Source organism: Wyeomyia smithii, chromosome 2 (assembly GCF_029784165.1).
Source record: "Wyeomyia smithii strain HCP4-BCI-WySm-NY-G18 chromosome 2, ASM2978416v1, whole genome shotgun sequence".
Lineage (NCBI taxonomy): Eukaryota > Metazoa > Arthropoda > Insecta > Diptera > Culicidae > Wyeomyia > Wyeomyia smithii.
Genome location: NC_073695.1, coordinates 154442372 through 154459897, shown reverse-complemented (window position 1 = coordinate 154459897; position 17526 = coordinate 154442372). Strand labels below are relative to the sequence as shown.

General features: G+C 39.8%; 1 long non-coding RNA gene across 3 annotated transcripts; it reads left to right on the top strand.

Annotated features, from left to right (window-relative positions):
• Positions 1–2937: 2937 nt before the first annotated feature.
• On the top strand, positions 2938–4353 carry LOC129722828 (uncharacterized). Of its 3 annotated transcripts, none has more exons than XR_008727659.1 (3): positions 2938–3132; positions 3243–3394; positions 3457–4353. It is a non-coding gene; the product is annotated as an uncharacterized LOC129722828 (long non-coding RNA). The 3 variants fall into 3 exon arrangements; XR_008727658.1 differs by having other exon boundaries at positions 2938–3179; XR_008727657.1 differs by having other exon boundaries at positions 2938–3394.
• The last annotated feature ends 13173 nt before the right edge of the window (positions 4354–17526 follow it).

Sequence of the window (17526 nt, the reverse complement as noted above, 5' to 3'; positions counted from 1 at the left end):
AATCGTTTCCCCTTAAAGGCGGAATATCCCGAACGTCCTTCAACAGAGAATTTATCAATAACTCTGGCCTCCCATACAATTTACGGAGAGTCTCTATGACATGTGGTACTGACGCCGGCATCAACAAGCGACTACGCACCGACTCTCTCGCATGACCAACGTTGCAATCTAGCCATATTTTCGTCGTTAGAATAACCGCAAGCATTGGTAGAGTTTTTATAATTACTGTATAACATGGGCCAATCCCGGGGATTTCCGGAAAACTTTGGCAAATCTCGCGACATAACTGAGCGAGCCGCCGCCTGCGCACTCGTTAATCCTACTGCTGAGATTGCGGATTGAATTTCCGATGTTGTTCAGACTGCAGAGACTGTCGGCACCGTCGGCGTAGTATGATTAAGAATAATCCCAGAACTAGACTGTCCCATGTATGAGGACGCCATTGTCGTTGTCGACGGGTTTACTGATTCCACCCAGGGAAAACTAGTGCTCGGACAACTAAACGGAACAAGCGGGGCGGGATGCGAACGGCTGTGTGTTGAAATGGCACTGACTTGTGGCAAAAACGACTGATTGGCTACATTATCAGCCAGCATCGGAACGTTTGATCGCAAATAATCGGCAACCGTTACATTTGATTGTGTAGGAATATTCGGAATTATCTGTGTAGGGGCGGACTGCATGCTGTATGGAGTGGATCCGAAATTATGGCGACTCGTATTAGTCGTGGTGTAAACGTCATACGAGCTCGTAACGCTTGCAACAGCTGACGAATATACCGGCACGGTACTCAGATTTTGTATCTGCGACTGAGTTACTATCTCAGCGATACCACCGTTTGTTATTGATGAGATGACACCACTCGTATAGGGGATACTAACATTAGTTTGTACACTAGTCGGAACTAACAGCGGGGTAGAGGTTTTTTGTTCTGATTGACTCGTAAGTACCTTACTGATATCGTTCGAAAATTCTGTTTTCGGACCAGCTGATCCCGTGGTCGACCGCTGCCTTTCCTGATTGGCCCTCGAACTGACACCGCTCCTACTGCAAGCAGCGGTCCCTTCCTCCATCTCCATCAATAGAGAGAACTTACGTTTAAGATACTCTTCCTCTTCTTCGATCCGCTTACGTTGCAGATCCCGCTGCGCTTCCAAAAGGTTTAAGCTTAATTGTAGTCTAGCTTGCGACCTTTTACTACCTTTGCTTACAGATGACTCATTGAAGGATAAAACGGACTTAGTGTTGCTCCGTTGATCCTCATCGCGGGCACTGCAACAACGACACATCCAGCTGCATTCTGGCTCAGCAATCAAGTCCGTACACTGAAAAAACTGGGCACGCTCCATCCAAGTGTTTCATCAATTGGATATGAAAATGACTCTGCATTGTTATTTGTAGAATTTCTTTCATCGAATTCAATCATTTTTCACTTTCGTTTCAAGTTGTCGCACACATCAACTTGCATCCATGAGCCGCACTCCACTTACGTATGATTCCAACATCCCTTTCAGGTGAATTGCACTCGAATCTGCCCCACTGTTTCATCACAGTGATTATCATGTGCGAAACACTTTCATTTACGTATGATTCCAACATCCCTTACAAGTGAATTGCACATGAATCTGCCCCACTGTTTCATTACAGTGATTATCATGTGCGAAACACTTTCAGTTGATTTGTTTTGTTTTTATATGTCAAATGATGTGCCGTTTGGGCGGAAAAGTAGCAGGCGACAGATGAAGAGTCAACGAGTGTCATACGGCTTAGAAGTTTGAGGATTTTCCAGACTACATCTGTAAATTTTTGGAAGGTAAGTGATTTATGTCACGTAAAAGAATCGAATTCTAATCTTATTTCGTCCTTCCAGCACAAGATCACAGAGATTCTGATGAAAACATCTTTACGCTAGAGGCAAGTATTTGTTTACCAAAACATCAATTATTTAAATTAAACTAATTTAAATCTTTGTTTGCTTTACAGGCTTCTTCAACAGAAAAGGATAGTTTATATTTGGTGATGAATTTTTAAAGTGAAATTTTAATTTTATAAATAAAAAATATATGCAATCATATCCCTGTAAAATTGTTGTCATTTTAAAATCGAATAAAAATCATTCGAAGCTCGGTAAGCATTCATTTGAGATTCAAAATCCAAACACTTTATGTCTATACACGGTAAGAGTCTAAAACCCATAAATGGGTACTTTTTCAACCATTTCGCCAAAAAGTGAGCCAACCCATTTAGTGGGTAAACTCGATTTACCCATTAACGGGTAAACCGATTAAACGTCAAAAACTGGGTACAAAATCACTCATTTTGAGAAATGAATTTTCTCAAGGAAATGGGTGAAATTTTACCCATTATTAAATAAACGGAAACTTTGTGATTATCACTCAAAAAAATGAAAAGAAGTGAAAGTGAAATCAATTATTTTTAATTATTTGCAAAAACGAATCTTATTTACGAAAACAGGAGTATTTTATCAGCTATAATTGTCAGAATCGCTATTCTCTGCAACAAAGCCAATACCAGACGGATAGTGAACATTCTAGACCTAATATAAAAAAAATCTCACATTGTAAAATTCAATACTTGATATAACATACTGTTTACCTTGCAACTTCTTAAACGACGCAGCATCGAAGTCCTTCCATGGCAATTGTTGACAAATAATAAACAAAACAGATCGTAGAAGTAACGCGTGCGAACAAATCGACAGAGCAAACTAAAACGATGCTTGAAGTATTTTTTCACCCATTAATGGGTAAACAAATGACCCATTTTTTTCTAAGAACACGTCTTTCTAATGCGTACAATTTTACCCATTTCACATTTTTAAATTCACCCATTCTTATGACAGCCGCACATGACAGAAAAAATGGGTACAACAATACTCATTAATGGGTTTTTGACTCTTACCGTGTATGTCATAACACCACACTGAAACAAGTCGACATATATTCTTTATTAAATTTGTCCAATGAATTTATCGTACCAAAAGATCTCTTAATTATAACTGATTCCATTAGAAATTAGATACAATAATTTTAACGAGTCGCACAATGAAATAATAATTATCGGATTTTCATATGCATTTTATTTGACATTCATTTACGTCCAACATGTGTGGTAAAAAGTTAAATTTACAGGCAATATTGCGCAATACATTTCATAGAGTAGATATATAAAACCGTCATGTATCGCAACCAACATATAAATCTTATTGATAAATCCAATAGAAAACACACGTTGCCGTGACTTTGGACTCAGTTTACCTGTGAACTTTTGTTCTGACGTTTGGATTTGGTGTCGAATCATCCAGATTAAAAATGGCTACACCACGACGACGTCTCATTGTGCGAATGGAAGGATATCTCCTAATCTCCAATAGGTAAGTTATTTTTCTCTACTTCATTTGAGTTTGAACTTACCTATAGATATTCACAACTATAGATCACACCGAAGAAATTGGCACTTATCAAATTGTATCATCAGGCAAACAACGAACAGACCATTGGAACTCGGATCAAGTGGCCATCATTGAAGCGGTAATTTCCTTTTTAATCATCATTTGTCAGGAAGTCGGTAGTGAAATCTCTCGAAAGTTGTGACCGCCACCGACCGACGTAGTTCATTTTTGCTTTTGCTAGGATTGCTTTATTCCGAAGAGAGATATACTGCCCATAATCGCATATTTGTAACATTTGCAAAATTGGTTGTTCGAGCAATTCGCACTTTTATATTTTGACCTTAAATGCATTGTTACTAATATATTCTCGCAAATAGACACTTTAACTAAACTTAGTATCATGAAGAAAGCACTACTTTACACTATGTATACATTGAATATTACTTTTGAAGTCAAATTGGTTGAAATTTTTGCAATGATACATTTATGCCGTCACTTTCAAGCTACTTTTGGAATATATCACATGGAAAAAGAAGTTTTTCATGTATTCAACAAGCATGAGCTGAACATCAGAAACGGATCACCGGTGGTTGGTTACCGGACCAGAATAACTTCCGAGTTCCAAAGGATGCAGATGTGGATTTGGATGGAAACTTTTTCGACAAAAAAGTTGAAAAAGTTAAGCAGTGTGACAATTATGCGGTTATTTACGCTATGTGACAAAACAACTTGGTATTTTTTACGACTTTTTTCACACAAACATAAGCATATTTTTCCAGATGCAAAAAGTACATACTATTCTAAGCATTTCCCAATAAAAAGCACGAAATCCATAAAATGTCGAATGTTACAATTATGCGATCACAGGCAGTATACAGGTAACCAATTTCTTAAAATAAATATTATTTTTAAAATAAATTCTTGTATTTTTCATAAACAAACACTTCAATTTGTTTTCATGTACATATCATTTGAAAGAAACAGTCCCTTTAGTGAAGTTATTGCTATAGAATAATAACAAGGAATGCATGAGATTTTCCAATGAAATTGTTATTGTATGTCAAAATATAAATTATGGCATTTCCAATGAGTCTTATCGATTATATGTTCTTTAGTTTTTAAACGATTTGCTTATCTATTTTAAAAGCTTGGTAATAATGTGAGTCTATCAGACGATCCTATGAAGAATGCATGACACATTTTCGATCACATCGTTTTGATTGGAAGTTCTAATAGTGCAAATTTATAACACTCCCATATAATCTGAACATGTGAGATTATTTTAGTGCAGAATTGAAAGTGTTTTCCTTTTGAAAATGAGGTGTTGCACGATGAATAATTCTAAAGTGTTTCGCATATGAATTCTATATGTTTTGACCAATAGGGCGAGTTCAAGTGCAAAACACTTCATAATGTCGTGTCGATTTCTTTCAATGTAACTCCTGCACATTCATAGTGCTCCCAGCGCTCACATTTGTCACAGCACACCATATCATCGGCAGAATTGTTTCGTGTGCAACTCGCACAACTCAATGGAACTCAAAAAGTGTAGTTTCAAATCGTGTGAATACAATATTGTTTTTGTTGTAAGGATAGGCATTAGACGTAGTTTTAAACTATATGTTTTCCACAATGCCCTACTGGCGAGCAAGATAAAGATAAGTATTCAAGGTTTAGTATGAATAAATTTCTAACTAAAACTCATCGAGCTTATAATTTATCTTTTGAAAGAAAACTACCGAATGCACAGCGAAACTATTCTCAGCGATTGGATTCCACAAAAAACGGCTCTTCACTGTGCCGAACATTCAGCTTATATAACCAAAAGGTCGTTAAACTGGTTTGCCGCTTCTCCGCAGGATTTGCCGAGAGCACAGTCAACTATGTACCGCGATTCTCGGCATAAAATGATATCTGTCAAATATTGGTTTTCCGAGATTTTCGGCAAAAGAGATTCAGTCGAGATAGTTGCCGAGCACTCGGCTGTCCAAATCTCGGCACAAACAATGCCGAGATCCGGCGAAATTTTTTAAGTGTGTATATAAAGCAAATTATTGAAAAAATCGAATGTTTCCAGAACGGCCGGCCTAGCGAAAAATTGTGAGCATGAGCGATTGTTTGTCTACTAGTGGGTCACCATTCCTGAAAATATCACTTTTGGAAATTTCTTTATAGTGGAGTAGTAGTCGAATAAGTGACCCACACACGTAAATAAGGCAAATTATTGAAAAAACCGAATTTTCTTAAAACGGTCGGCCTAGCGGAAAATTGTGAGTATGAGCGATTGTTGGTCTACTAGTGGGTCACCATTCCTGAAAATATCATTTTTGGGAATTTCTTAATAGTGGAGTAGTAGTCGAATAAGTGACCCACACACGTATATAAGGCAAATTATTGAAAAGATCGAATTTTCCCAGAACGGCCAGCCTAGCGGAAAATTGTGAGTATGAGCGATTTTTGTGGTGTCACCAAGCACTTTTAAAGATCGTAAGGTGCTGTGCGAACAGAAGAATCATTTTTGGCATCCTTAATATCCCGGTTTTTCTCTTCGTATATGCTTTTTGCATGTTGTTGGTGGGTGGTCATTTCGGTTTCCAGCAGATCTCTCTCTGTATCAACTTTGGGTTTTCTGAAGCCTATATTGAAGCTTTTGAAAATTAAACGATACGAATATTGAGAATAGGTTATGTTTCCATTCAATTCTACTACAAAAAATGGAATTCCGTCCGCAGATACGTATTTCGGTTGCTGCATGCAACCATCATCAGTGCTTATGTGGACTGTTGAAGAGCATAACTGAGTAACCCCCTTTTTATATGCGTGTAGGTAGGAGTGGGTAGGCGGAAAATTCAGAAATTGAAGTTAGGTAGTCATATGTTTCCATAAATTATTAACGGGGCGAAGCAGGTGAATGTTATCCGAAGATAGTTGATGTCCGTCATTAAAGACATGTTCAGCCACTTTTGATTTGAAAAGGTGTGGTGGATCATTTTTGGAAACTTTGCATGCTATGGTGACTTCTGCCATTAGCTCTTTAAAACGGATTCCCAGGTTTCTTTTGGTTTGCCCAATATAAACCTTGTTGCAGTGGCAACAAACAACTTTATAAACCCCTGCTTTATTTAATCTATCAATTGAGTCCTTAGTGGAGCCCAATATTGTTTTGAGTTGGGTATTCCTACTAGTGTAGACGATATCCATGCCAAATCTTTTGAATTTTGAGTGAAGTTGACGTGTTAAGGCCCCATCATTTTCCACAGCTATTCTTTTCAGGTCTTATGTAATTGGGGTGAGTGTTGTGAAAGATTCCCTAAATTAAATTCGCTTCTTTTTGTTTATGTGCTGTTGTTTCTGTTTTGTTTATAATGTTCATAATGGGTTACTCAGTTATGCTCTTCAACAGTCCACATAAGCACTGATGATGGTTGCATGTAGCAACCGAAATACGTATCTGCGGACGGTATTCGATTAAAGGGTATTGGATTTTTTGTAGTAGGATTAAATGGAAACATAACCTATTCTCAATATTCAATTCCATTCTACTAAGACGCTCAAGAAGAAATTTATTTGACAAGGACATCCAAGCCAAACGAGCCATCAAGGTTTTTAAAGTCAAAGAAGAGCATTGCGGGTATACACAAATCTATTTCCTTTCTTAAAAACTACCTAAAGCACCATGTGACCCCTACTAAGGTGTTTGAAAAGTAGCATCAAGTTCCATTATAGTAAACGTAGCTCTATAACGTTGGAATGTTATTCACTTCATTTGAAACTAGCTAAAGATTTTCCTTTCGAATTTCAACATTTTTTGACAAAAGTAAAAGTAGCGGAAAAATGTGAGGGTGAACGTAAACGTAAATTGGGGATAAAAAAGTTAAATCAATTACTTCGACAAGGGTAAAAAAGTGGCCAAAGTACACCTTATTGACGACTTTGTGGTCAATAAGTTTTCGTACGATTTTTCACAACAACAACAGAATCTTCTAAATATGGGTCTCAATGACTCAGTTGCCGCGAAACCGAACATTGAACAATCGATCATTGACATTGAAACAGGTATCGAAATTACAAATACAAACGTGGTTGCGGTGATATCTTTAAAAAAGATTACAACCTAACGTTCGGAGTGTCTACACAGAACTGATTTTTATTCGTAACAATAATTTCAGCGATCCCACGATCGCACTTAGAAATATGCAAGCCTAGCGAGAACCAATTGCCTGATCTATATGCTGATTACTGCAAAAAAATGTGTCGCTGTTCGGTGCACAGGTGTGTTCCGGTGCCACGACGATTCCGACGGTAACTGCATCCCCTTTAAGTGTTGGACACGGGAGCTGCGTAGCCGCAAGGTTACAGAGTTCGCTTTGTCAAGCGGATGGTCGTGGGTTCGAATCTTAGTAGAACCAGGTTATCCGATGTCAAAAAGGACTTTTTTAGTTTTAAAATAGTTTATTTGACACGGCACGATACAATTTATGTTTAACTGAGCCAAATACATTTTTTTTAATCTAAATTAGCAGGGGAAAGAGGGAGGCACATTATTTATATCTCGCGGCCGACTACGAGCTAGTGGGGATTTAAGGTGAGAGGATGGGAGCTACAATTTTGTTTATAACTATTCTAAATCATAGAAGGTATTCCTTTGTACGTGGCTAACCAGTGATGTTCTAATTGACAGTTTTGGTCTGAGGTGTCTGCGTGAACAAAAAGATGCCGAGTCTTCTTTTCAGCTTGTGACGGGAATTGTAATCTAACAAATAGATAAAAGAAATCAAATTTTAATGCCAGCATTTTTTATAAACCTGTATAGCTGTGTCATGTACTGAAGATCAACGCTTCCCAGAATGTCTCTAACGGGTACGTTCGGTTGTTTTCCTCGGGCCCGAAGCGATTCTATAAGCTCGGACCTAACACCACAGAATTCGGCACACGACCAAACAACATGCTCGATGTCTTGGTAGCCATCGCCACAAACGCAGTGATTACTGTCTACAAGCCCTATACGAAAGAGATGCGTGTTTAACGTATAGTGATTGGACATAAGTCTGGACATCACGCGAATGAAGTCCCGACCTACATCCAACCCCTTGAACCATGCTTTCGTCGATACCTTAGGAAAAATGGGATGTAGCCACCGTCCCAGTTCATCTGAGTTCCATGATGATTGCCAACTGTTGAGTGTTCTCTGACGCAAAATGCTATAAAATTCATCATAAGCAATTGGTCTTACATAAATATCGCCATCAATAGCACCCACCTTAGCTAAAGCGTCAGCCTTTTCATTGCCCGGAATGGAACAATGAGAAGGGACCCACGCTAAGGTAACCCGGTAATTTTTATCTGTTAAAGCACTTAAAACCGCCGTATTTTCCCCAGGTAATACGGGGTGTGCTTCACAGTCTTCATCGATCGCAGAGCCTCAATGGCATTGAGACTGTCTGTGAAGATGAAGTAGTGGTCTATGGGTAGGGTTTCGATGATCCCAAGAGAGTACTGAATAGCAGCAAGTTCTGAGACGTACACGGAAGCAGGAGCATCGAGTTTGTAGGAGGCGGTAAAGTTTTCGTGAAAAACACCGAAGCCAGTGGACTCATCTAAATTAGATCCATCAGTGTAAAACCTTTTTTCATAACTAACATGTTTAAACTTATTGGAAAAAATCTTAGGGATCTCTTGGTGTCGCAATTGATCCGGGATACCAGTAATGTCTTCTTTCATTGTGGTGTCGAAGAATATAGCATTATCAGAAGTATCTAAAAATGCGACGTTGAAAGGAACGCATGAAGAAGGGTTAATATCTTGAGCCATATAGTCAAAATATAAGGTCATAAATCTGGATTGAGATTGAAGTTCGACCAACCTCTCGAAATTTTCAATTACTAATGGGTTCATAATTGTGCATCGAATTAGCAACCGGTAAGAGAGATTCCAAAAACGATGTTTCAACGGAAGAATACCCGCTAGCACTTCAAGACTCATCGTATGGGTCGACTGCATGCAGCCCAAGGCAATACGCAAATATTGTATTCTTTCTAGTTTGATAATATTGTATTCTTTCTAGTTTGATAATGTGTGTTTTCGCAGCGGAGCGAAAGCAGAAACAACCGTATTCAAGAACTGACAGTATCGTTGTTTGGTATAACCTTAGAAGGTCTCCTGGGTGGGCACCCCACCAGGTTCCGGTAATCGTACGAAGAAAATTAATCCTCTGTTGGCATTTTTGTGTCAGATACCTAATATGACAAGCCCAGGTGCATTTAGAGTCGAACCAGACCCCGAGATATTTAGCGACTAAAACCTGAGTGATCGTTTTACCCGTTAGTAGGAGCTGCAGCTGAGCTGGGTTATGCTTCCTAGAAAAAACGACCAGCTCAGTTTTCTCCGGAGAGAATTCGATACCCGGCTTAAGAGCCCATTCAGGCAAATTGTCTAAGGTATCTTGCAATGGTCCTTGCAGATCGCTAGCCTCGCTACCAGTAATGGATACAACGCTATCGTCTGCAAGTTGCCGTAGCGTGCATGAATTAGCAAGACATTCATCGATGTTATTGACGTATAAATTATATAAGAGAGGACTTAAACATGAGCACTGGGGAAGTCCCATGTAACTAATTCGGGAAGTTGTCGAATCGCCATGTGAGAAATACATATGCTTTTCTTGAGCAAAAAAATATTCAATTTTGGTGAAAGTCCCTGCGAATGAAGTTTCGCGCTTAAAACTTCTACAGAGACAGAATCAAAAGCCCCCTTAATATCCAAGAACGCAGAAGCTATTTGCTCTTTTCGAGCAAAGGCGAGTTGAATTTCAGTAGAAAGCAACGCTAGGCAATCGTTCGTCCCTTTGCCCCGGCGAAAGCCAAATTGAATATCTGAGAGTAAACCGTTTGTTTCGACCCATTTGTCTAACCGTAAGAGGATCATTTTCTCCTTTATTTTTCGAAGGCAAGAGAGCATCGCAATCGGCCTATATGATTGTGATCAGAGGCAGGTTTTCCGGGTTACCAAATAGCAATGACTTCTACCTCCCTCCAGTCGTGCGGAACAATATTTAGCTCAAGAAACTTGTTGAACAAATTCAACAAGCGTCTTTTTGCAGAGTCGGGTAGATTTTTCAACAGGTTGAATTTGATTCTATCTAACCCTGGAGCCTTATTGTTGCACGACAGGAGAGCCATTGAAAATTCCAACATCGAAAATGGAGGCTCTTCCGTAGTTACTAAAAACGCGTCGCGAAAGGTTTTCTGTTCCGGTACAGAGTCCGGACAGACCTTTTTGGCAAAATCAAGTATCCAGCGATCTGAATACTCCTCACTCTCATTCGAAACGTCACGGTTCCGCATGCGCCTGGCGGTATCCCAAAGAGTGCTCATCGCTGCTTCCCTCGACAACGCGTTTACAAACCGCCGCCAGTATCCGCGTTTTTTCGCTTTCATTAAGCTCTTAATCTGCCTGTCGAGTACTTCGTACTTTCGAAGCAGCATAACAGAGCCGTACTTTCGGTAGTCCTTATACGCCGAGGACCTTCACGCGTACAGTTCAGAGCACTCTTTGTCCCACCATTTGGTAGGAGGGCGCCGTCAAATCGTAACCCCAGGTATCGGTTTCGTCTGAGCTTGAGTCGCGGCGTCGATGATCAAGACAGAAAGGAGCGCGTATTCTTCCTCCGGAGGAAGTTCCTCGTAAGACTCGATGGATTCCGCAATAATCGTCTCATAAGACTTCCAATCAAAATTACGTGTAAGGTCGTATGAAATATTGATTGGATCCGGGGGAGTTGAACCATTAGCAATTGAGATAACGATTGGAAGATGATCACTACCGTGGGGATCATTGATTACTTTCCACCGGCAATCTAACGCTAGTGATGTCGAGCAAAGGGATAGGTCAAGGACGCTTTCACGTGCTGGAGGATTAGGTACACGTGTCGCTTCCCCAGTATTCTAAAGTGTCATATTGAAGTCGTAGATTAAGTTACAAATTAAAGAAGACCGGTTGTCGTCGAACAGCGACCCCCATAGCGAACGGTGAGAATAAAAATCTCCCAATATCAAAAAAGGCGCGGGAAGCAACTCTGCTATATCAGTGAGATGCCTCTGTTCAATCCGCGCGGATGGAGGGATATATAACGAAACACGGCATAGGTCTTTTCCATTCATATTCGTTTGAATGGCAACGACTTCAATATTCGAGATCGAGGGGAGGCCGATTCTGAAGAAGGAATAGCACTTTTTAATCCCTAAAAGTACCCCTCCACCGTGTGAGTCTCGATCTCGACGAATAATGTTAAAATCGTGGAAATTGATTTGATCGTTTGAATTGAGAAAAGTTTCACAGAGCGCAAATGCGTCACAATTGTATGTATTTATCAAATGAGAAAACAGATCGAATTTTGGGGGTTATACTTCTGCAATTCCACTGTAATACAGTGATAAAATTCCTAACCTCTTTCGCCGTATTAGTCATCGAAAGATATGATAGCTGAAATTAGGGGCCAAGTTGCTGCTATCTGCTTCAAAAAGGTTTTCACTGTAGGGAGAAGGGCAAGAAGTATATTTCGTAGAGGATCTGGTATGTCGAATGTTTTAAATATCCAGTCCACAATAGCAGAAAATTTTATGAACCCTGTTCCTTTTTTATCTTCTCATCGAGAAATGGGTGCACGAGGGGTTTTTGGTGCCCCAGTAAGCGGTGGGTACTCCTGATTTGATTTGAAAATAAAACCGGGAGGTACTTGCTTCGGTTTTTCTTCACCGCTTCCTTTTTGTGTTGGCTTATTGGTCATTCCACTAGGGGTTATCTTGCGACCTTTGCGAGAAAGATTAGGAGAGTTAATAATTCTCCTTTCCCTAGATCTTTCTGGCATGGCATAAGAGCACCCTTCGACGGGATCGTCAAATGTACCCTCATCGGTTGGCAAAAAGGAAAAGATGTTTCCTGTCGAGGGTGGCTCAGCCCTCTTAAGCATTTCTGCAAAAGAGTGCTTCGATCGTTCCTTGAGGGAACGCTTAATTTTTTCCTCGCGCTGTTTGTACGCAGGACACGCCGAAAGGTCATGCCAAGTTCCTTCACAGTAAAGACACTTTTCAGTATCCTCACTGCAAGCGGTCTCAGCATGATTGCCTCCGCACTTGCTGCAGCGTGCCTTGTTGCAGCAGTAGGTGGCTGTATGACCTAACTGCTTGCAGTTTCGGCAATGCATGACCCGCGGTACGAACAGGCATACAGGCGGACGAACCCTGGCCAAAGAGATGTAGTTCGGCAGTGCGGATCCGGCGAATGTTACACGGAAGGAATCCGAAGGGAGGAATTTCTTCTTCCCTTCTTCGATGGATACTGAATGCAATTGCTTGACATACAGTATCTTTACATCTTGAATCAGGGGGTTCTTGAAGCAGCCAACCCCGTGACGCAAAATGTCATCGACCGTGAGGTTTTCTTCGGTAACCACACCGTCGATCTCCACGTCCTTGGCAGGGATGTACACGCGGTACTCTCTAGTGAAGAGCTCGTAGCTAGCAATTGCATTTGCTTGCTTCAAGCTACTCACGACAACTCGCAGTTTGTTCGGTCTAACCTTAATAATTTAGGTTACGTCCGAAAACTGTTTTGACAGGTCCTTGCCGATTTGTATTATAATTAAAGGCTTCTTAGTGGGCCTGAAAAAAACTATGAACGGACCTTTCGAAGCATCTGGGTAAGCTTTCACCCGTATTTCCGGTACCCTTGGTACAGGCCTAGGTAGCGGGGATGGTACAGAAGAAGGCAGGGGGGAACTGCAGGGGGAGATTTCAATCTCTTCCCCATTTGTTTCTACATCCAGGAACAGTTCCATCTGGTTGTTGTCCATTTTTGTGGGAGCGTTCTGCTCTACCGCACGCAAACTATAAATATGCGTATATAGGGGGGGTCACATAATTTTTGCAAAATGTGAAAACAATTTTCCAAAATAAGATGTGATGAATAGAAAAAAAGACTATTGTTTTTTAGAAAAAAAAATATATATAAAAAAAAATAATAAAAAAAACAAATGTGTCACCAGACTTTTCGAATTTTGACTACGCGCCCCACTGGCTGATAGTTGGGTTGATCGATTAGATGGCAGGAATCGCAATCAGTCTCCTTCAGCTGAGCCAGCACTAGGGACTAACCAGCGGTTGGTGGTGCGGGAAGTTTCCTTCGGCAGCTGAACGGTTTATATAGTACTGCACTGGTAGCACAAACGACATGTGACTGTCTACACACAATGCACAGTAACCACACCGCTAGGGTATAGCCGGCGCCCAGCGGCGCGGGGGGTTTGCTCCAACTACTGAACGGCTTTTGATTTGACTCACAGTATCGGTACCGAAAACACAAGTAGCACGTGTATCGTCTGGAAACAATGCACAGTCTTCTGTGCCGCAAGAGGAAACCAGCGCCAGGCGGCGCGAGAATTTGCTTCGACTGCTGGACGTCTATTGTACACTTCACTATACCGAAAAAAACAAGCCACGCGCATACCAAACGGTATTGTTTGTTCGAGCGAGCAAAGAATAACGGAGCTGTGTTCAAATGCTTCCTATCGCAACGGTAGCAGAGAAGCGAATGTCAAAAAGGACTTAAGCATGGGTTTATTCTCAGGCTCCCCACCAGTTACCCTTCCTTTACGCTGAAATCTACAATACCTTTGCGTGACTTCCTCTTAACAAAAAGCAAGTCCCTCTTATCAATAAAACTGGCCAGAAGGACGCACGACAAAACTTCTCCAGGGAATTATAATTGGTGATATTTGGCAAGAGGAACGAGTATCGGTATAGTAGAACAGTAAGCGGGTAAAAGCAAGAGTATCACATTACACACAAGCACTGATGAACAATAATAATAAGCATGCCACTTCTCAATAGCGGTATAGCTATTAACAGAAGTGCGAGATACAGCAGACACCCGGGCATATCTCACAATAGATCTACGATTCTGGTCGCAGTGAGGAAGTCCATACAGGAAAAAAAGTGTTGGACCTCCTGGTTCAACAACCTCCTGATTGTGCAAATTCCTCGAACAAATGCTTCCGTGGTTTGTAATAGTGTGTGGCCGCTGATTCGGGTAGACTTTTTCATCCATTTGATATTTGGATTGAAGTTCCTTTTTGCTTTGATTTAACAAAAATATAGAATGCCAGAGCTAATATTGCCAATGTGGTAAAAGAAATTCCTCCCCATGTTGATCATGAGGCGTGAATCGCTGTCAGCTTTAAGTGTTCCAGCTTCTTGATGTTTTGCAGATGTAACTCGTGGACCTCTTGAATATCGAAAGATTTGTATGTGTGGAGTCTGGTAATATTTAGATTAACTGTGGGTGTGAATATTATATGTTCGACTACTTGGACAACGCTGTTTGCAAATGAAAAATTCTGAAAAGATACGGAACAATTTGTGTAGGTTATGAGATACGTGCCGCTTAGTGACCTATTAGCGATACCACACGTATTGGATAGTGTTCCATTCGCATCGTTAATTAACAGTGTCGTTGGACCCATTTCTAGTACTGGTAGATGCCTTGTTACTATTTCGTAGGAACATTCTCCTGACTTGCCTCTAATGACTTTACTTAGGCATAAGTCTGCCGAAATGACCTTGATGTCTGTGGTTTTGCAGATCGTCCAAAAGTTAAGATTTTTACATGGTCCTGTTTGTAGAAAGAGTGTCTCATTCTTCATTAAATACAATTTACCTGGGAATGCTATTTGTTCTGCGTTGTGAACGATGGCTTCCACGTGGAGTAGTTGGAATGAGGTTTTGCTAAAGTTTGGGATGCTGACGATGTACATGATTACTTCGCCGTTGGTGATGGACGCTGTCGACACAAAGTTGAGTGCTTCACCCATGAGATGGCTAGATATTCCCTGATTTTCTAAGATTCGGTTATTGATTAAGTCTAATTTAGATAGCATAATGGCGTTCTGAATTGATTCAATTCCGTCCTGAGTTATATCTAGATTAATGACGACCCTAATTAGATCTATTTCAGTGGAAAGGCTGTGGTGGTTGAGAGCGTCACCGGAAGTGACATTGTTAAGTGAATCGGTAATGTCATTTAGTTTTTGTATAAGATCAGTATTAATTGTGGTCTGTTCATTATTGTTACTAACTAGCTGGTTCATGGAATAGTCTATTGATCTGAGATCGTCAGCGTCTGGCGATCCTGCTAGCCATTTCCAGGCTCTACCTAAAGCATCCCATCTTCTGGGTCTTCTTTCGTGTCTGGATTATATCTGTAGTAAATTTGATTTGATCTTCTTCAATTTGTGTTCGATTAACTGGTCAGAAGAAAAGTTGTTTTGTAGAATTAATCTTTCTATGGATAAGATAGAGGATTCTATTGCGCTGATGTTTATTTTGTGGATAATTTTTGTGGCACCTTCGATTTTTTTCTAAGGGGGGGATTTGTTAGTAGCTTAAGTATTTATGATAAATATTAGTAAGTAATGAGTATGTGTGTCCAATCACAAATGGTGACTTCTCAACACTGTTAAAAATTTGTAATTTTAATTGTTAGGATTTGTTTGCTTTCGCAATTAGGACTTATGTAGGGATTTAAACCTACTTGTCAGAATAAGGGAAGTAAACTTATAAATAACTTCATTGCTAACTTATGGGCTATAAAGAGAGCTTATCATAGCAATTGAGGATTGCAACGATTTTTGTCGAAAATTGTTAATAATTTTATTTGACATAGCTTCTAATGGTTCAACACCAGTAAGTCTATGTAATTCGAGTGTACCAAACCAAGGAGGACGCTATAAAATCATTTTCAGAATTTTATTCTGAATCCTTTGGAGCGTTTTCTTCCTTGTTGAACAGCAACTTGACCAGATCGGTACAGCATAAAGCATTGCTGGTCTAAAAATTTGTTTGTAAATCAAAAATTTGTTCTTTAAACAAAGTTTAGAATTCCTGTTAATAAGAGGATAGAGACATCTCGTATATTTGATGCACTTGGCTTGTATACTTTCAATGTGCTCTTTGAAAATAAGTTTATTATCGTAAATTAGTCCCAAGTACTTAACCTTGTCAGACCAACTTAAAATAACCCCATTCATCTTGACAACGTGATTATTGTTTGGCTAGAGGAAAGAAGCCCTAGGCTTATGCGGAAAAATTATCATTTGAGTTTTAGAAGCATTGGAAGAGATTTTCCACTTTTGCAAGTAGGAAGAAAAAATATCTAAACTTTTCTGCAATCGACTGCATATGACACGAAGGCTTTTTCCTTTTACGCAAATGCTTGTGTCATCGCAGAACAATGACTTTGTGCATCCTGGAGGCAAATCAGGAAGATCAGAAGTGAATATGTTGTACAGGACTGGTCCCAAGACTGAACCTTGAGGTACACCTGCTCTGACAGGAATTTTGGAAAATTGGAAATTGGAAAATTAAAAGTTTGCAATTTTGCAATCAAACCTTTATGTCAAACACTGTCGAATGCTTTTTCTATGTCTAAAAGAGCAGCTCCAGTGGAATAACCTTCAGATTTGTTAGCTCGTATCATATTAGTAACTCTGAGCAATTGATGAGTAGTGGTATGCCCATGGCGAAATCCAAACTGTTCATCTGCAAAAATTGAATTCTCGTTGATGTGTGACATCATTCAGTTTCAGTTTTAAAGTTGTTTATTTTCTAGCTCATCTGCGGTAGCTTAACGGAGCAGTGTTTACAATCAATTTTGCTTTAAAAAAAGAACAAACTTTGTTAGTGAGAGTGATCGTTACGCCCGATTTACTGGGGTTAGTATGTATACAATTTTTCTGGTGAGGGATATTTGGGTTGGGAGTTGAGTTTGTTTATAACTTAATTATTGTTATCGACTGATATCTTATTGCTAGTAACTATTATTTCCTTTAATATTATTGCTACTAGTATTGCTAGCTAGTAAACTATTATTTCTTTTAATATTATTGCACTGCGTATTCCGTTTGTTTGAATCTGGAAATTTTTCCTCTACGGGTACCGCTAAAGTCGAATCAGGTTGTCGTTTTTGTGTCTTCAGTATAAGCCATAAGCCATCAATTTTCGTGTAGTGGGATGATAAATCTAACAATTAGATAAAAGAGTTTAAATTTTGATGTCGGCGTT